Genomic DNA, 22,189 nt, shown 5'->3' on the forward strand with positions numbered 1-22,189 from the left:
CCACGGGTTACTTCACCAAAGCCCGCATCATCATCCCACTTGTATCGCGCGTATCTGCGACACTTTCCATCTTGCCGGCGTATCCGATGACGCCGTGAAACTCCGCGTTTTTTTGTTTTCGTTCATCGATAAAGCGAGTCTGTGGCTCGAGTCCTTCCCACAGGGCTCCATAGCTACTTGGGCTGCCATGCAGACTCAGTTTCTTGAGAAATACGATCCTTCGGCTAAGGCCGCTCGTCTACGTAATCAGATTCATTCTTTTCAGATGGAGGACACCGAGAGTTTCTACGAGGCATGGGAGCGTTTTAAGAATCTATTAGCGTTGTTCCCAAACCACGGCTTGCAAGATTGGGCGGTTGTCGAGAAGTTTAACAATGGAGTGACGTACGTGACGCAAAACATGCTTGACACGGTGGCGGGAGGAAAATTGCTGACGATGAAGGACCAGGAAAATTGCTGACGATGAGGAAAATTGTTGACGAGAGTTTCTACGATGAAGGACCCGGATGCTATCCCAGTCCGTTTTCAGCTGCGGCAGAGTCTATTGCAGGATGCGGGTGAAGGAGCAAGCAGTGAAGAGAAGAAGCCCACCTTAGAGGAGATGATGGCACGGCAGATACAGATGCTATCCCAGCTCATGACATGAGAGGATTCCCGTTATAAAGAAACCCAAGAGAAGTTCCGTGAGCACCGAAACCTTCATGAAAAATCAGGGAGCATCGATTCAGAATCTAGAACGGCAGATGGGGGAGATGGCTAGTCGTTTAAATGAGAGGCCGCCGGGTACACTTCCGAGCAATACCGAGCAAAATCCGAGAGGATTCGTGAAAGCTGTGATTGCTAGGAGCGGTGCAGGGGCACGAGACGAGCCCGTGATTCAGGAGAGATCCAGACGAGGAGTTGTCGAGCAGCCTGCAGTCGATGGAGAGCAGTAGGTGGATGAGAAGATTCAGATGGAGTCTCCGCCGACCCAGGTGCATCAGAGGAGCAGCCCAGGGAGTTCAGTACAGGCCGAGAGACAGCAGTTACCGATCGAGCCACCGAGAGTCTACAAACCTAGATTGCCATACCCCGGGAGACTCCGTAGAGATAGAGATGAGGAGAAGAACTCCAAATTCCTTGATCTTTTGAAGCAGCTTTACCTTAATATTCCATTCCTTGAGGCACCGACTCAGATGCCTAAACATGCGAAGTTCCTTAAGGATATTCTCTCGAATAAGGAGAAGTTAGCTGAGGTTGCTTTCATCCCTTTGAGTACTAGTTATTCTGCTGTCTTACAGAGGAAGTTACCAGCGAAGATGGTCGATCTAGGGAGTTTCACAATTCCCTGCATCTTGAGTGATGATACGGTGATCCATGCGCTGGCCGACCTTGAGGCCACTATTAATGTTATGCCGCATTCCGTGTACAGCAAGCTGGGCTTAGGCGAACCGAGGCCTACTAGGATGAGTATCCAGCTTGCTGATCGTTTTGTGAAGTATCCGCGTGGGATTGTTGAGAACATGCTCGTTTGCATTGGTAAGTTCATCTTCCCGGTAGACTTCGTTATTCTTGATATGAACGAGGATGATAATGTTCCACTCATTCTGGGCAGACCTTTTCTAGCCATCGCGCATGCGTTGATCGACGTTCACGATGGCAAACCGATTCTTCAAGTCGGGGATGAGAACGCCACGTTTGACGTTCGACAGTCACCTAAGCATCCAAAATCGGTTGATGACTCCCTATACTTCATTGATACGATCATGACTCATGCGGGGTAGTTTTCCAGTGACCACTGTGGAGGCTCCACCTCAGACACACAGATTTTAGATAGGGAGACTCCAGAGGTTGAGATGGTCTCCTTGACTGAACAACCCTTTGATGTTGACACTGAGTCATCCTCCCTTGATTCTGAGTTATCTACCGGAGATAATCGTTTTCATCAGTTGTATGAGTTGGAGGAGTTACGGGACCATACTTACGTGCATTCATATCGTTATAAGCATCGGGCGAATGAACTGCAGGATCGTAAGTTGACGGGTAATAAGCAGTTTAAGTGTGGGGATTCGGTCTTATTGTATAATTCCTGGTTGAGGTTATTACCGGGAAAGTTGAGATCCTGTTGGTCAGGTCCGTTTACGATTACTGAGGTTTTCCCGTATGGTACTGTTGAGATAAAAGATAAAGGCGGGACGTTTAAGGTGAACGGTCATAGACTGAAGCACTACATTGGCGAGCCGGTGACTGATCAGACGGTCGAGGTATTCTACCTTGACTCGCTCTCCGAGACGTAGACGTGATGGATGCACCACTCGGGAGATTGCCCGAGTTGTAGAGTTTGTATTTTTGTTATATGTTTGTGCTATCTGTTTTATTTGTTTTATCTATTTCAGGATGTTCCAAGATGAAACCGCTCGTACTCAATCTCCATTCGAGTCGGTCAATTTAAGGGGTGTTCTATTATTGAAATATATATATATATATATATAAATAAATAAATAAATTAATTAATTAAAAAAAATTATAAAAACCAAAAACACAAAAATATGTTTATTTCTTTATGTTTTTGTTTTCCGTATTGTACGCCGCGACATGCGAGCGAGTTTGAGTTTTGCAGGTTATGTTATGCGCATGGTAGCTATGATGGCGTCTTGGAGCAGGTTCTCCCGAGGTTGCGGCCACGAATGAAATGCTATACGGTCGTTTGGTTACTACTCAGCTATTGAAGATTTCGCACACAAACCAGGGGAGTAATCCGTTCTTTGTTTTATCCTTGTATATTAATTTTTTTATTTTAGTTTTAATTTTATTTTATTTTATTTTTTTTCCTTGTTCTTATCGAGGACGATTTCGTTCTAAGTGTGGGGATGGGATTTATTTTACTTAGTTGTAGAAAAAAAATTGAAAAAAAAAATTTGAAAAAAATAGTCTCTTGAAATTTGTTTTCTCTATGTTAAAACAGGAAATGATATTATTACCGAGTAGTGGTCATTTTATAAATTCTTGGTGGTTTAAATATATATATATATAATAAATAAGAACAGTGCCCATTAGACCCACACGTAATGTATGGCAACTGAACGGTTTAGACTCAGTAATCAATGTGTCAGTAGGCTCTGCTGTCACACCCCGACTAGCACAATGCGGAAGCGTAAAACGAGAATGTAACAGACACCTCTGATATCAACACATTGGTTATAAAGAAACATTACAAACTAATTTACAATATATTACATTTCTTTGTTCTATCATTGTTTTACGGTCTAGGTGATACAAACAAAACTAGTTCGTTAACTATACATTCTTACTACTAACTCCCTTGCCTCTATTCACATAGCATCAACCACACACTTCAGGCAAGTAACAGATCATCAAATTACTCCGATTTAGGTACACCTGAAAAGCAGTTTAAAATGGGTCAACTACTAGAGTTGGTGAGTTTCACGAGTTTTAAGAAATCAGTAATGAGTATTCACAAGTCAACACTTGTAATCATGAAATAAGTACGTATGTATGTAAATGATGTATGTGATGTAATTATGCTAAGCTACAGTGAAGCCTGGACTGTTCGTGCTGCGTGCCTCCATTTCCCACGCTCAATCAACCACTGTGGCTCCCCTTCCGCCCACAACATGCCCCGGTAGTTATGTCTAACACTACATAGCCTGTTTGTTTAAATATGGTCATGTGCAAACGGCGCTATGTGACACGACAACCAGGCCGATTCCGTTTGGGTTTGTCAAACCAATAGTACTATTCACAAGCCACCGGCTCGAAGTTAATCACTGTGATTGTGGGGACTTTCGTGTGTTAGCACTTAGATAATTCACATCAGTTAATGTTTCAGGTATGTATATGTAATCAAACTTGCTTTTCACCCCAAAAGTTTGTAAAACAGTTTAAAAGTGGGGTCATGAAACTCACGGTTTTTTAGATATTCCGAACTGTATCGGCTCGTGGTTTGTTCGGTCCGCTATCAGTATTTCCTATAATCAATATTATAATAATATTAATACTTTAATATTATTATAATCTCAATACTAAACTGGTCTGTATAACTAATCTGGGTGTAGCTGGAACGCCCAGAAAGTGGCAATAGGCTTAGGTTGTGATGTTGTTCAATGTCTAATACTTAAAATCGAACTTGGCTCAGACTCCCGATTTCTCAGCTGGGCCAAGTTGCTCGTTTACGCGTTCAGAAAACACTTATGGGAAAATAAGCTTGAGTAAATGTATTGATTAATAAAATGATTAAATTATAAAGAAGGATCACATACTGGGGTCCCGGATTAGCCACGGGGCCCATTTCCGTTTATACAGTTTGATTTAAGAAGAAACGCGCACAATCCATTCGGATTGTCCAGGTTTTTCATAGAAAAGTTCGTTTTTACTTAATTAGTCCAAAAATATGATTTTTGATCACTCTTGGTGTTTTGATTTTCCCGCAGGTTCACTAGTCGCGAACTTGCCGGTTTTTATAAAAACTGAATTTGTTTAATATTCAGATTAGCATAATTAATTAACCGTTAATCATTAAATTATGAAAATTTAACCACTTATCAATTAAAATATGTAGATTTTTATAAAAATATTTCTGGAATTTATTTACTGATATATTAATTTATAAAAATTCATTTTATCAGCTATATTTCGCCTGAAAATCGTCCGTTTACCCCAAACAATTTCCAAAAAAATCCACAAAAATTCCTGAATGCTCAATTCATGTCCCAAAACAACCTGTATCAATTCCAGAATGTAAAAAGCTCGTGCGATATTCATTTCGGCCCAAATTCAGCTGTAAAAATTCACACGAACGTAAATAAACAAAACACCTTTAAGCTTCTCCAAATGATCCAAAAATTCATATGTGATCAACATACATCAAATCTGAGTTCCCAGAAAAATTTCATAATTTGTGAATTATTTTAGCTATTTTTCCCAAATAAACGTCCCAATTTGGTAATAAATTCGCCAAATATTCTCGGACAGTCGAAAAATTACCAAATCTGAACAGGGACTCACTGACATGATCCCTGATGTCCCTGCAAAATTTCAAGTCCTAAAAATATGCACATCACAACCTTAACCTAAATAGCCCGTAAGCGAGTGTTTCGGCATTACCTTAGCGGGTTTGGCTCGTTTCCGACCTTTTAATCAAGTTTTCAGGTTCTTGTGCTTCTAAGCAAGCTAGGTACAAGTCCTTTATCACAAACCAAGCAATATTTCATCAACATAACAGCCCTTAAGTTAGGGTTTCGGCTAGTGCACAAAAACGAACTTTTGAACCGTAAAAACGTCGTTTCAACCCTTTAATCCGTGTTTATGGCCAAAAAAACTATCAAAACAGGTTCCTTACCATGTGTATGATCAAAACATGTTTATGTACCATTTTTAGGATTTTTACACGGTTAGGAATGATTTTGAGTAACCAAGACATGTTTTTATGGTATTAAACAAGTTCAAACAAGTAAAAAAGCTACTTATTTAAGCTCTTACCTTAGGGTTTTGGAAGTTTTCTGGCTGGAGTAAAGTTTATGTCCAGAATTTTCAAGAGTTGGTGTTGGAAATGGCTTGAATCTAGTTTAAATGTGAAAGAAAAATAAGGGGGGGGGGGCTGCTGATTGCGATCGGACCATCATGGGCCCACTTTGGGCCCATTTTGGCCCAAGTTTCTGATTTCTCAAGCCCAAACACGAAAAGCCCGGTCCAAATTTAGTTTGGGTTCGGTTTTTGGCGCGAAAAACTTATCGGGTGCGTTAAACAACGCGAAAACAAGTGTTTTTCGGCTAGTTTTGTGTAAAATTATAAAAACATACTATACGTTTGTAAAAATCAAAAATATTTTCACGGATCTCTTAAAACGTTCCAAATAAGTGTTTGGTAAGTCTTTTTCGGCTTAACGGATGATACAATGCTTGGTTTGTAACTATCTTTCGCGTTTAAATCTATAGCGGGTGGTTAAACGAGCATGTTTTCGTTTAACTTGTTTGCTATCAAACCAAGGCCATATTTCTAATATTTTAGCTTGTATAGATCATATATCACTTATAAATGGCCCCCCGAGATATCTGGGTCATAACCCGACCTGTTCGGTTAATCGTTCGTTTGTTACGCAAAAGGCGTTTATTTGCTTAATCGGTAAATACGTACCGAGGTGTACCTTGTTTTGGCTCAAATGTCACATTCTCCCCTCGTTAGAAAATTTCGTCCCCGAAATTCGATTATTCAACTTTGTCTTTGTTTGGAAACAGGTGCGGGTATTTCTTTTTGAATTCAGATTTCCGCTCCCACGTGAATTCTGGTCCCCTTTGTGAATTCCACCGAACTTTTACTAGAGAGATTTTGTTGTATCTTAATTGTTTTATTTTTCCCTCTAATATTTTCACCGGTTCTTCAACGAAATTCAGTTTTTCGTTTATGTTTAAGTCTTTTAATGGCACGATTTCGGTTTCGTCAGTAAGACACTTTTTCAGGTTCGAAACGTGAAAGACATCGTGAATAGAGCTCAACTCCACAGGAAGTTTCAGTCGGTAAGATACCGGACCTATCTTAGAAATGACTTCATATGGCCCAATGTATCGCGGGGCTAGTTTACCGGTTTTTCCGAATCGAATGACGCCTTTCCACGGGGATACTTTCAGAAAAACTTTGTCGCATATTTCAAAGGATAACGGTTTTCTACGAACATCAGCGTAGCTTTTCTGTCGATCTCGGGCGATTTTCAATTTGCTTGTAATTTTACGGATTTTGTCGGGGGTTTCTTGAATCAAGTCAGATCGTGTAATTTGGGTATCTCCAACCTCAGTCCAACACAAGGGTGATCTACATTTTCGTCCGTACAGCGCTTCATACGGTGCCGCTTGAATGCTACTGTGATAGCTGTTATTGTATGAGAATTCAACTAGTGGAAGATGTTGATCCCAATTCCCACCAAAGTCTAGTACACAAGCGCGAAGCAGATCTTCTAAGGTTTGAATGGTTCGTTCAGATTGACCGTCGGCTTGGGGATGGTAGGCGGTACTTAGGTCAATTCGGGTTCCCAAAGCTTCTTGTACGGCTTTCCAGAAACGAGAGGTGAAATGGCTATCACGATCAGAAATAATTGAAACGGGTACGCCGTGTCGGGATACGATTTCATTGATGTAGATGTGAGCAAGTTTTTCGGTTGTGAACGTGGTTCGGATTGGAAGAAAGTGTGCGGATTTGGTTAGTCGGTCAACTATCACCCATATTGCATCGTTTCCTCGGGAAGTTTTTGGGAGATGTGTTACAAAATCCATGGTAATCTGTTCCCATTTCCATTGTGGTATTTCCGGTTGGTGCAACATTCCCGAAGGTTTTTGATATTCAGCCTTAACTCTCGCACACGTTAAACATTTACTGACGTACGTGGCTATATCCCTCTTCATACCGGGCCACCAATAATACTCCTTCAAATCCATATACATCTTATCTGTTCCAGGGTGAATGGAGTATTTGGACTTATAGGCTTCGTCCATGATCAGGTCACGCAGATTACTGAAAGTGGGAATCCAAACTCGGTTTTTGTAGTATAGAATTTCGTCAGTTCTTTCTTCAAAGTTTTGTTCGGTTCCATGCAAGTTTTCATTTTCCAAGTGATCTTCTTTCAGAGCTTCGTTTTGAGCAATACGAATTTGCTCGGTGAGACTGGTTCGGACGATCATTCCAAGTGCTCGAACCCGTAGTGGTTTGATCGTGTTTTTTCTGCTCAAAGCATCTGCCACTATATTAGCCTTGCCCGGATGATATCGAATCTCACAGTCGTAATCGTTTAACAATTCTACCCATCTCCTCTGCCTCATGTTTAGTTCTTTCTGGTCAAAAATATGCTGTAGGCTTTTGTGGTCGGTATATACTGTACACTTGGTGCCATACAAAAGTGTCTCCAGATCTTGAGTGCGAAAATAACCGCGCCCAGTTCCAAGTCATGGGTGGTATAATTCTTCTCGTGCACCTTTAATTGTCGAGAAGCGTATGCTATGACTTTGTTTCTTTGTATAAGTACGCACCCTAAACCTTTCCGGGACGCATCACAATAAACTACAAGATCTTCAGTTCCCTCTGGAAGACTCAGTATCGGGGCTTGGCATAGTTTCTGTTTCAGCAATTGAAAAGCCGCTTCTTGATCTTCTCCCCACACGTAAGCACGATCTTTTTGAGTCAAAAGAGTTAAAGGTTGGGCTATGCTGGAAAAGTTAGCAATAAAACGCCGATAATACCCAGCTAAACCCAAAAATTGGCGAATTTCTTTTGGTGACTTTGGGGTTTGCCAACTTTTGATGGCTTCAATCTTACTTGGGTCTACATGGATACCGTGTCGGTTAACAACGTGCCCTAGAAATTGTACTTCTTGTAGCCAAAATTCACACTTTGACAGCTTGGCATACAACTTTTCCTGCCTCAACAGCTCCAAAATAGTTTGTAAATGTTGTTCGTGTTCCTCCTTGGTTTTCGAATATATTAGAATGTCATCTATAAACACGATAACGAATTTGTCGAGGTATGGTTTACAAACTCGATTCATAAGGTCCATGAAAACTGCGGGAGCATTAGTCAGTCCGAACGACATAACTAAGAATTCGTAGTGGCCATACCGAGTTCGGAACGCCGTTTTAGACACGTCTTCCTCTTGGATTTTAACTTGATGGTAACCGGATCGAAGGTCAATTTTCGAAAAATAGTTTGCCCCTTGGAGTTGGTCAAACAAATCATCTATTCGTGGCAGAGGGTATCGGTTCTTGATGGTAACATTGTTTAATTCCCGGTAATCGATGCACATTCTAAAACTTCCATCCTTCTTCTTTACGAACAATACCGGTGCTCCCCAAGGAGAATTACTAGGACGAATGAAACCCTTATCTAACAATTCCTGTAACTGGTTGGATAGTTCTTGCATTTCAGAAGGTGCCAATCGATAAGGTGCCTTAGCAATAGGGGCTGATCCTGGAATTAAGTCTATGCAGAATTCAACCTGTCGGTTCGGTGGTAATCCGGGTAAATCGTCAGGAAAGACATCGGGGTATTCACGTACAACGGGAATTTTTTCTATGCGTTTCTCATCAGGATTCTTTATAGTCACGTTTGCCAAGAATGCCATACAACCTTGGCGTGAACATTTCAACACTTTGAGATGAGACACGAGAGGTAATATCGAACCAGACTTCTCTCCTTGTACTACAATCACCTCACCATTCGAAAAGGGAATTTTAACCGTCTTGTCGTTACACACAATCTCCGCCTTATACTTGGTTAACCAGTCCATGCCAACGATTACATCAAAACTTCCTAACTACACCGGGAGTAGGTCAATAAGGAATGGGTAGTTGTTAAGAATAATGGAACAGTTTTGGATTATTTGATTGACAGTTATAGAGTTACCGTTAGCGAGCTCTATAGTATAGGGATTTGTTAGTTCACTAACTGGCATATTACCCAGGGACATAAAACTAGTGGAAACAAAGCTTCTATCGGCACCAGTATCAAATAACACAGAAGCATATTGATCAGAAACAACAAATGTACCTGTTACCACGTTTGGGTCTTGTCGTGCTTCTCCTGACCCAATAAAAACGCGCGTCCCCGAGACGCACTTGAAGTCGATGCTTGGTTTCGACCGGTGAGTGCTCCTCGATTCAGTTTGGGGCAGTCCCTTCTAAAATGCTCCGTGCTCCCACATTCAAAACAAGCACGGCGATTCACTACAGTTGAGTTTTGCTGAGCTGGTTGCTGACAAATTGGTTGCGGTCTCGGTAGTTAGGGACGACGGGGTTGGGTTGTCTGGGCTGATCGGCTCACAATTTCTGCACCTGCTCTGCAATTAGGGGCATAATGCCCACTTCGACCACATTTCTGGCATACCGGCAATCTGCACTCTCCCACATGATGGTAATTACATCTGTCACACTTTGGCAAGGGTCCCTTGTACCTGTCTGGCTTCGTATCGGAACCAGTTATAGCATAATTTCTGATTGTCGGACGTGCACGTTTGCTTGATTGTCCTCCTTGTGCTCTCGTCCCATAGTCAGTTCGTTTCATGCCTGATGATTCCCCGGCCATTCTCAACACTCCGCTTCTTACCAAGTCGAAAGTTACGATGCTGGACTGAGTCACGACATTCTCGAACTAAGTGTGACCCACAGAGTTCACCAAACTCCTCACTCCCGGGGCTAAACCCCAAATATAACGTTCAACTCATTTATTTTCAGGAGTCACTAACCATGGTACTAAGCGAGCCAATTCATTGAAGCGGTTCGTGTATCCCAAATGATCCGCTCCTTTCATCTCCAAACTCCAGAGTTCGTGTTCTAACCTTTGTATCTCGTTCTTTGGGCAGAAATGTTCCAGCATCAGTGTTTTGAGTTCAGCCCATGTCATGCGATTCACCGTATCTTGACCTTTTATCTGTACCGTAGTGTTCCACCACATCAAAGCATGATCCGTAAAAGTAGAAGCAACATACTTGACAATGTTTTCGGGTGGACAATTGCTGATATTGAGGACAGATTCAGTCTTCTCGATCCACTTGATTAATCCGTTTGGCCCTTCAGTGCCCTTGAAATCAATCGGTTTACAGGCCATAAAGTTTTTGATCGAATATTCCCTTCGAGGGGGATTAGGGTTGTTATTGTTATTGTTTGGGTTCGGTGGGGGATTATTTGCATTGGTAGGGGTATTTGTATTAGGTGGGGGATTGTTATTTGCAACTGTTTCATTGTTGGTTGGGGGAGCATTATTGTTTTGTTGTTGGTTTGTTTGCATATTTGCGTTTACGCTGGCAGTTACTTGTGTTACAATAAGCGGAATTACTGCCTGCATTTGCCGAGCAATCATCTCAGCTATTTCTGCCTCAGTCATAGGGTTTGCTTTCTTTGGGGCCATTCTATAATGATAAACAAATATAAGCCAATTAGTACTAATTCCAGTCTACGGCACTGTGTAATAATAATCACAATAAATGTTGTACAGGTAAACCAAATAACATACTGACATTTCACAAATTGTCCTGTACATTGATATCAAAAGTACATAGACTTAGCATGATAAAGGCCAGTGCTTGCATGTATATATCAAAATCTGTCACTACGTGACTGTTAGACTTAACCCTATAAGGGTCAGTGCTTGTAATAATGTACAAAGTTGTGTCCCATATTAACATAACATATTACTATATACATACATGGGGTATCAAAAGATCATGTACACATAGTTGTAATATTCCGCATCTATCCATACAGACGATAGGCTAGCCACAAACATAAAAATCATAGCACCGTAATCACCCAGTAACAGTTCCACAGCCGAATTGTCACCCTATCCAAACACCGGTGGTGGTAGGCATCTGACTGCTGCAAGTTCAGTACTGTCTGCTGTAATGTCGACAGGCACTGAGTCACGTCCCTCCTCTCCCGGTTAATGTTAGCTATGGCTATCGAGTGGTCTATCACACGGTCAGTCAGGACAGGCATCCAAAAGTTGTTTCCTGCGTTTGGGAGGTCAGGACGAGGGGTAGGTATACTCAATGAATGAGAAGTTGAAGTATCTACCCTAGGGCGTGAAGGTCCTCCCCGGTCATGGGTAGATCTGAATGGAATCGAGGTAGGGTCAATCGGGGTTACCCGAATACGAGCAGTCTGCCGGACTCGCGCAGTAGCTGAAGTCGTCGGCGACAGGTGTATAGGTGGAGTGGGTACTCTGGCTACTCTAGCTGGTGAACGATACTGACTATTAACTTCGCCTTGATCCCTACGTGGTGACCTGGGTGGATAACTATCGCATATGTAACCAGATAGATCAGGCACATTCCTGGGTAGCTCTCTACAAATAACTTTTTCTTCCAACTCTTCCTCTTTCTCCTCCGGCTCCTCTTCTGGGTCTTCTTCTTCTGGATCCTCCTCCTCTGATTCTTCTTCGGGATCCTCCTCTACAAAAAAACTATCAAAACAGGTTCCTTACCATGTGTATGATCAAAACATGTTTATGGACCATTTTTAAAATTTTTACACGGTTAGGAATGATTTTTAGTAACCAAGACATGTTTTTATGGTATTAAACAAGTTCAAACAAGTAAAAAAGCTACTTATTTAAGCTCTTACCTTAGGGTTTTGGAAGTTTTCTGGCTGGAGTAAAGTTTATGTCCAGAATTTTCAAGAGTTGGTGTTGGAAATGGCTTGAATCTAGTTTAAATGTGAAAGAAAAATAAGGGGGGGGGGCTGCTGATTGCGATCGGACCATCATGGGCCCACTTTGGGCCCAGTTTGGTCCAAGTTTCTGATTTCTCAAGCCCAAACACGAAAAGCCCGGTCCAAATTTAGTTTGGGTTCGGTTTTTGGCGCGAAAAACTTATCGGGTGCGTTAAACAACGCGAAAACAAGTGTTTTTCGGCTAGTTTTGTGTAAAATTATAAAAACATACTATACGTTTGTAAAAATCAAAAATATTTTCACGGATCACTTAAAACGTTCCAAATAAGTGTTTGGTAAGTCTTTTTCGGCTTAACGGATGATACAATGCTTGGTTTGTAACTATCTTTCGCGTTTAAATCTATAGCGGGTGGTTAAACAAGCATGTTTTCGTTTAACTTGTTTGCTATCAAACTAAGGCCATATTTCTAATATTTTAGCTTGTATAGATAATATATCACTTATAAATGGCCCCCCGAGATATCTGGGTCATAACCCGACCCGTTCGGTTAATCGTTCGTTTGTTACGCAAAAGGCGTTTATTTGCTTAATCGGTAAATACGTACTGAGGTGTACCTTGTTTTGGCTCAAATGTCACATCTGCCTTTGAGAATGAAAGGGCAGTTTGGTTGTTGACCTAATTGAACCTTTTAAATGCTCTGAGTTTAGTGGGAAACATCTTAGGGGTTTTGTTTGTTTAACTAAACTCGTGACAGGACTGGAATGAAAAGCCGGGTCATACTCAAGCCTCGAGTCACATGATCGTCTTTATATTAGTTGTTTTATCTTTTGTATTTATTTCTATTCATGCAAAGCCATGTACTATGAGTATCAAAAAAAAAGATGCATTTGTTTGCATGCACTTGAAAGAGAGCTAGAGTTTATAGTTTGTATATGAGTCGAAATGTTTTAATCATGTGGCAATAGGTTTAAGTCAAGTTGGGGTGACTCGGCCTGGTAAAACCATAATGGAATTGGTGAAGTGGCAGCAGGGCCTTTAGGTGTGGGTTCCACTTAGTCATACAAACTAATAGAATTGTCATGACTTATTTGCCTCGGTAAGTATTGGGGGCATGGGTTTAAGTGGACAACAATACCGGCAATCGACCTGACCTAGCTTATTAGGTGAAAGTTGGAAGAAATATATGGGTAACGGGTCACTTGTTATAATACTTTAAAAAGAAAAAAAAATAATAAAAATAGTAAATAAATAAAACCAAGAGTTGTCGGTTGAACTCGGATATGATTCTGTGTTGTATTCTTTTTCAGGGACGAAAAAGTCTTAAGTGTGGGGATATTTGATGTGTTGTAAAAGACACATATTTTCCGCACCTTTTATCTACATATTGAATTACATTTTATGTATTTTAACTTGTTTTAGATAGGTTTTACATATTTTTATTTATCTTGTAGGCAAAGGGTGGAAAGGAAGAAAAACCGAGCTTTTCGGAGAGCTTACAGGTCTTTTACGCATACAATTTCAAGACAAAGCTCAAGGCCCGGCCCGGTTACATATTGGAAAAGCCCAAGATGCCATTATATTATAATATATAAAAAAAGAAAAAACCCTAAGGCAGGAAGGACCTGCGATCGGCAGCAGCTAGGAGCAAGGGGAGAAAGTTTTTTCGGCGTAGGTTGTGGACTTGTGGCGGCTAGGGAAGGAAGAAGGAAGTAAGTGCAAGCCTCGGGATCGTTCATCATCAATTTCACAACCAAGGAGCAGCCTGAAAACCATCTTATATCCTTTCTTGTCAAACTTTGTTCATCACTTTCATTGTTCTTGATCAATTGTTGAATTGTTTTGCAATTGCTTTAAGGATTAACTTGTTTATGATTATTGCTGATCATTGAATGCTTGAATTGATTATTGAGATGAGTTATATGATGTTTTTATTAAGTGTTCATGGCTGTCCAAAGATGATTAGAGGCTAAACTTGTTAGTTCTACCTAGGAATGATGATAATTGTTAGTGTTTGATGAGCTTGTTGGATTGTTTGATTGATAGATGTTAATTGTTATTGTAAATTTTGATATAGACATGAAATAGGTTGTGTTTAAGGGCTGGAAATTTTGGTCATTCATTGCTTAAACCCCTTGTGTCGGTTAATTAGTTTTGTGTTGATTGATCGGTGCATTGTTTGATTCTAGACTTTGTGTTTAGGGTTTGTTTGCGGTAGGTACAACCGTAGGGTTTTGTTGCATGAATTTGAGGTTAAAGTACAGCGGTTAGGCACCTTCTTAGAGACCGAGAGGTGATAAGAAGTTAGGGTCGTCTCATTACCTTTGCATGCTAGAATAAGGATTGCGCGAGAGCGAGTTTGTTTCTTGTCAGATTTAGGTGTTTTGAGCGATTAGTTGATCTATTTTGGTTTAATTTGAATTGTTCCTCTATCCTTGGTTGTGTAGTATTCATTACCATTAGGGTCGAGTGTTGGTGAGACCGAGAGGTGAGTCAACATTAGAACACGTTAGCAATTGTTCCCCGGTTTGGTCGTTTTAGCCGATTTTGAGTAGTTTAGGCTTGTTGATTGAGACCGAGAGGTAATCCAGTGAGCCCGAGCGATCCTTAGTCGTGTCATCTTTAGGAAACGATGTCTTGATATCATTCAATCCATTAGCTTGTTAGGCCTACAGTTTGATTCAGACTTAGGTAGACGTTTTTCTCCATCCGAAGTTAACACAGTTAGTTCCCCGTTAAGTTTTATATTTTAGGTAACTTTTGTTAGTCAGTCTAGTTAGTTCAGTTAAGTTAAAAGAATTCAAAAATCAATTAAATATTATTCTTAGGTAGGTCTTGTCTAGGGTTAGAGATTGTTAGCGTCTTACGTGTCCACGTGTTCGATACTCGGACTTCCTAGGTCTACACTACTTGCGATCGGTACACTTGCCGGTTGTGTGTGGTTTAGGATTTTCGTTTTATATTTAAAGCTTAGTTATGAGGGTCATTGTTATAGTGTTATCCGACGCACATCAGTTACTTAACCTGGTCATCGCGTGGCGCGATAGACCAGTTGGGATGGCCGTCGCGTAGCGCGACACCGCCTTTTTCTTGAAATGTGTGATAGACTGTCGCGTAGCGCGACGATGTTATTTAAGAGACCATCGCGTAGCGCGATGAGTCTCAAAACTCAAAATTTTCATTTTAGACCTTTAACTTTCAATTTTGACACCTTTAGCCCAAAATTAAATGGGGTATTTTCACGGTGTTACATCCTCCCCACCTTTAGAAAAATCTCGTACTCGAGATTATGTGAAGAGATATGGATATTTTCTTTTCATTTCAGATTCAAGTTCCCAAGTGAATTCCTGACCGCGTTGGAAATTTTAGGAACATGAAATGTCTAGTACTTTGTGTCTTATGTTGGTTAGGTCTTGATAGCATGGAATGTTAGTAGTTTGTGCATGTAAAAGTCAAATACACAAAGAAGCAACTTATGCGGCGTATAAGATATGCGGCGCATAAGTTATGCGCCGCATAACATATGCGCCGCATAAGTCTTCATGTGTGCCTATAAATAGATTAGTGGATCACTTGTATTAGTTGATGCTCCTGACCAGTTGGTGGAGTGATCCATGTTGTACGTTTGGCTTACACTGTCACATATCTTGTATTACCAATGCTATCAATGAATATATGAGAAGATTAAAGAGATGTTTCCGAGTATTTTCACTTCGTTATGATTTCCGCTCATAGCGTCGTAGGGTAGATCTGGTCGTGGATGCTCTTACACGTCACTCTGAAGTCCCATCTTGGACTTTTAATTGGTATCAGAGCCTCATGGTTTGTGATCTACCTAGAAAATCCCAAAAACGTTTCTTTTATCAACATTTTTGATCATTCCAGACGATGTAGCCGTTCAAATTTCAGCAAAACTTCAAGGATTGTTACATAGATGGTGTTGAACAATATACTCAAAAATCAGATCATTTCATCATCGTTTTCCCACAAAAACATGTCAAGAAAGCTTCAAAGATACAACCTATGCGCCGCATAAGTTATACGGCACATAACATAAGCGCCGTATAACTTATACTCCGCATAAGTACATTACAACATATACGGCCTTCACTTGTCGATAAATCTTTCATGCCGTATCCTCTCCGTATCACTTACCTGTTGAAATGTCGAAGTTTAAGTATTTACCTGCTTATAAGATTATTTGGTTCATACAAGATTATGCAATGCATACTAGACGTACACGTTGTAATATGAGCATATCCGTTATTGTCTCTTATGAGCTATATTTTCTTGTACCTTGAGGATTAAAGACTTGTTATTTGGAGAGAAGACATAGAAGTAGATGGTTGACTTCTATGTGATTGATGGTTGGAGTATTGGTGGACCAAATACAAAATTGCTTAAAAGTTGGTTATCAAGATGTATTTGAGGATTCATCATGGATGAAATTGGGAATTGTAATGAGATAGCAATTGGTTTGAATATTGTGTGACTCATGAAAGTTAGAAGACTTAAAAGTTTCAAGCCGATGGGAGAACACTTTGTTAAATTTTTTAAGAAAATCGGGAAAGTTTACTTGTGAAGAGAAGTCTTTCACCTTGATGATTGAGTAAGTACGATGACCTAAATCTATGCTATCAAGACCTAACCAACACAAGACACAAAGTACTAGACATTTCACGTTCCTACAGACTCCCCCTTGGATAGTACTTGCTCAATCATCAAGGTAAAAGATTTCTCTTCACAAGTAAACTTTCCCGATCTTCTTAAAACATTTAACAATCAAAGTGTTCTCCCATCGGCTTGAAACTTTTAAGTCTTCTAACTTTCATGAGTCACACAATATTCAAACCAATTGCTATCTCATTACAATTCCCAATTTCATCCATGATGAATCCTCAAATACATCTTGATAACCAACTTTTAAGCAATTTTGTATTTGGTCCACCAATACTCCAACCATCAATCACATAGAAGTCAACCATCTACTTCCATGTCTTCTCTCCAAATAACAAGTCTTGAATCCTCAAGGTACAAGCAAATATAGCTCATAAGAGACAATAAGGGATATGCTCATATTACAACGTGTACGTCTAGTATGCATTGCATAATCTTGTATGAACCAACTTATCTTACAAGCAGGTAAATACTTATACGTTGTCATTTCAACGGTTAAGTGATACGGAGAGGATATGGCATGAAAGATTTATCAACAAGTGAAGGCCGTATATGTTGTAATGTACTTATGCGGCTTATAAGTTATACGGCGCATATGTTATGCGCCGTGTAACTTATGCGGTGCATAAGTTTTACTTTGAAGCTTTCTTGACATGTTTCTATGGGAAAACGATGATGAAATGATATGATTTTTTAGTTTGTTGTTCAACACCAAGTATATGACAATCCTTGAAGTTTTGGTGAGATTTGAACGGTTACATCGTCTGGAATGATAAAAAATTTGTATAAAAGAAGCGTTTTTGGGCTTTTCTAGGTAGATCATGAGCCACAAGACTCTGATACCAATTAAAAGTCCAGGATGGGTCTTTAGAGTGACGAGTAAGAACATCCACGACCAGATCTACCCTACGACGCTATAAGCTGAAATCATAAAAAAGTGAAAATACTCGAAAACATCTCTTTAATCTCTTTTCTATTCCATTGATAGAAGTGACAAATATATTTGATTTGACATTAAAAGCTAAAGTACAACATGGATCACTCCACCAACTGGTCACGAGCATCGAGCATCACAAGTGATCCACTAACCTATTTATAGGCGCACATGAAGACTTATGCGGCGCATAACTTATGCGCCGCGTATCTTATACGCCGCATAAGTTGCTTCTTTGTGTATTTGACATTTAAGTGCACAAACTACTAACATTCCATGCTATCAAGACCTAACTGACACAAGACACAAAGTACTAGACATTTCATGTTCCTACAGAAATTCCATCTAACTTTTACTAATTTTAGTCTTTTACGCTTAAGGAACTTGGTTTGACTATCCTCGATTTGTATTGGTTCCTCCACGAATTTAAGTTTTTCATTCACTTGTAAATCTTTCAGAGGCGTTGCGAGTGTCTCATCAGCTAAACATTTGCGCAAATTCGATACGTGAAACACATCGTGAATTCCTTGCATTTCTTCGGGTAGCTCAAGGCGGTAGGCTACTGGACCTATTCTTTCTATAATCTTAAATGGTCCAACAAATCGTGGACTTAACTTTCCCTTCTTTCCAAAACGAACAACACCTTTCCAAGGTGAAACTTTCAGCAACAGTTTATCTCTTTCTTTAACGATTTTCGGCGTATATCAGCATAACTCTTTTGTCTATCACGTGCTGCTTTCAATCGTTCCCGAATTTGAATAACCTGATCAGTCGTTCTTAAAGCAATTTCAGGACCCGACAGCTGATTATCTCCAATCTCAGACCAACATACGGGCGTTCTACACTTTCGTCCCTATAATGCTTCATATGGTGCCATTTGTATACTTGTGTGATAACTATTGTTGTATGAAAATTCCATTAGAGATAGGTGAGTATCCCAACTACCACCTAAATCTATAACACAAGCATGAAGCATATCCTCCAATGTTTGAATCGTTCTTTCACTATGCCCGTCGGTGTGTGGGTGATAAGCAGTACTTAAATTCAAGCACGTACCCATCATTTTGTCAGGAAGTCCTTGGCATCTTCATTATAAAATCCATAGTAATCATATCCCATTTTCATATCGGGATTTTAGGTTGTTGCAATAAACCTAATGGTTTTTGATGCCCGGCCTTAACTTTTGAACATGTTAAACATTTAGCCACACATAAGGCAATTTATTTCTTCATCCCAATCCACCAGTAATCGTCCTTAAGATTATGATACATCTTGTCACTTCTTGGATGCATCATATACTTAGATTTGTGAGCTTCTTCCAATATCTTTTCTCGCAAGCTCTCAACCATCGGTACCCAGATTCTCTTTCCTAATCTGAGTATTTCATCATCACCTTTAACTAATTGATCTATTGTACCATTTTATTTTTCAGCCTTTATGTTATTTTTTTCTAGTGCCAACTTTTGAGCTTCTTTGATTTCAGTTAATAGATTAATCTTAAGTTCCAGCCTCAAAGCTCGTACTTTTTTTGGCTTATCATGTTCCTTTCTGCTCAAAGCATCAGCCACAACATTGGCTTTTCCTTCATGATAGACGATTTCACAATCATAATCATTTAGTGTTTCCATCCATCGTCTTTGTCTCATATTCAACTCTTTCTGATCAAATATATGTTTCAGACTCTTATGATCAGTGTAAATAGTAAATTTTACACCATATAAATAGGCCACCATAACTTCAATGCAAAAATTATAGCTCCCAACTCCAGATCATGCGTGGTGTAATTCTTCTCGTGAACTTTCAGTTGTCTAGAAGCATAAGCAATCACCTTCTTTTCTTGCATCAAAACGCACACCCCATACCCGTGTGTGAAGCATCACAGTATACAGTAAAATTTTCTTGACCTTCGGGTAAGGCAAAGACAGGTGCATTTGTCAGTTTTTGCTTCAAAGTTTCAAACGCTTATTCTTATTTTGGTCCCCATTCAAACTTTATAGATTTTTGGGTTAGTGAAGTTAATGGAACTACGATTCTTGAGAAATTATGTATAAACCTTCTATAGTAACCAGCCAATCCCAAAAACTTCTAATTTGCGTCGGGGTCTTGGGCTTCTCCCATTTCGTAATTGCTTAAATCTTGGCCGGATCAACTTGAATACCCTTTTCATTCACAATGTGTCCAATGAATTGCACTTCAGATAACCAGAACTCACACTTCGAGAATTTTGCATATAGTTTCTCTTTCCTCAACATCTCAAGTATGACTCTAAGATGGGCTTGATGATCTTCCTTTGTGTTTGAGTAGATAAGAATGTCATGAATGAAGACAATAACAAACTTATTCAAGTATGGTTTGCAGACTCGGTTCATCATATCCATAAAAGCTGTCGGAGCATTAGTGAGTCCGAGCGGCATAACGGTGAACTCATAATGTCTGTATCGGGTTCGGAATGTAGTCTTTGATATATCATCTTCTTTAACCTTCAGTTGATGATACCCGGACCACAACTCAATCTTTGAAAAACAACTTACTCCTCGGAGTTGATCGAATAAATCATCTATCCTCGGGAGTGGATATCGATTCTTGATTATAACTTTATTTAAATCACGATAATCGATGCACATTCTCATCGATCCATCCTTCTTTTTGACAAAAAAAATTGGAGCTCCCCATGGTGAAGAACTTGGTCAAATAAATCCTTTCTTCAACAGCTCATCCAATTGCTTCTTCAATTCTTTCATTTCAGTCGGTGCTAGCCTGTATGGAGACTTAGCAATCGGAGCAGTTCCCGGAATTAAGTCTATTCTGAATTCAACTTCCCAGTCAGGTGGGATTCTAGGTAATTCATCAGGAAATACATCCTTGAATTCAGAAACAATCGGTACTTCGTCCATCTTCTTAGGTTCAGGTTCCTTAGTAACGCATGCCATGAATGACAGGCAACCTTTACCTAAACAATGACTTGCTTTGATTTTAGAAATGATTCCAATTCTACCTGCTTCTTTGTCACCAGCTATTTAGATAATTTTCTTACTTGGAGTTAGTATATCTATAGCTTTCTCAGTATATAAGATTCGGGCTTGGTTGGCAGCTAGCCAATCCATTCCTAATATTACATCAAATCCTGCTAACTCCATAGGTAATAATTGTACTGGCAACTCATACCCAGCTAAGGAAATATAACTATTTAATACTTCAGATTTTTGGATTAGGTTTCTATTAACCGTTTCTAATTCATATTGATTATTTAGTTTAGCTAGAGTTTCATTCAATAAACTACAAAACTTATAATCTATAAAGCTTTGATTGGCTCCAGAATCAAACAATACTATAGCATAAACATTATTAATAGGAAATGTACCAGTAATCACATCTGGCAATTCACCCGCCTTTGGTGAGTTTAGCATAAATGCGCGGGTGTTTCCTTTCTTCCCGTCATTCCTGGCACCACTTCCACTGGCGCCTCCCGTTGCTGGTTTCTTTTTGGTGCACTCAGCACTGAAATGCCCTCTCTCTCCACAATCAAAACACACAATCAATTTCTTTCTACAATCTTCCTCTTTATGTCCTGGCCTCTTACAGAAATTGCAAGTCGAAAACGGATCAAACTTGCGAACATCAACATTCGGTGTAGGCTTCAAACATCTACCATCATGTCGTTTCCCATAGTTTTTGCATAACGGTCGGTTAAACACGACCAACCCTCTCTTCCCTTTTCAAACCTCTTTTTACCATCACTCTCTCTTTTCTTCTCAACCACAATCTTTCTTTCCTCCTCTCGGTTTCTTATCATACTTTCCATAAAATACCCGACAAGTTCTATAGCAGATTCAGTAGTTGCGGGCATGTGTGATCGTACATGATCACGGATCTCCTTGGGCAATCCATAGATATACCTGGTCAGTTTGTTATACTCAGCTGTGACCAAGTGTGGTACAAGTATACAATACTCAAGGAAGTTAGTGTTATACTCTTTGAGGTTGGTGCCAATAACTTTGTGATTCTAGAGCTTTGTTTGGATCTGATCAATTTCGTGAACAGGGCAAAATCTTTGCTTAATCAATTCCTTGAAAATCTTCCATTTGAGATTATACAACTTCTTCCTGCCCTTTCACCTCAATCAAAGTGTTCCACCCTTCCAGTGCTTCACCCTTAAACATCTGGGATGAATACTGGATGCTCTCCTCTTCATCATTAGCTCCATTATGTTATCTTCTTCCTCTGTTCTTGGCTTCAGCACTTTCTTTTAGTTTCTTCACATATGCAGCTCTTTGCTTTATCATGTCAAGTTCTGAGGAGTCAGAGGCATCACTTGGAAATCTTTCACTAATTAAATCTTGTAAGTCTTGTGGATGTATATAATGCAGATCTCCATCCTCCCTTATGACTGCAATTGGTATCCCTGTCTCATTTCTCAAAGTGGTCGAATCATCATTT

Source organism: Bidens hawaiensis, unplaced genomic scaffold (genome assembly GCF_021521415.1).
Source record: "Bidens hawaiensis isolate Kalapana, Puna unplaced genomic scaffold, B.hawaiensis_p1.1 tig00027334_1, whole genome shotgun sequence".
In the NCBI taxonomy this organism is placed as follows: domain Eukaryota; kingdom Viridiplantae; phylum Streptophyta; class Magnoliopsida; order Asterales; family Asteraceae; genus Bidens; species Bidens hawaiensis.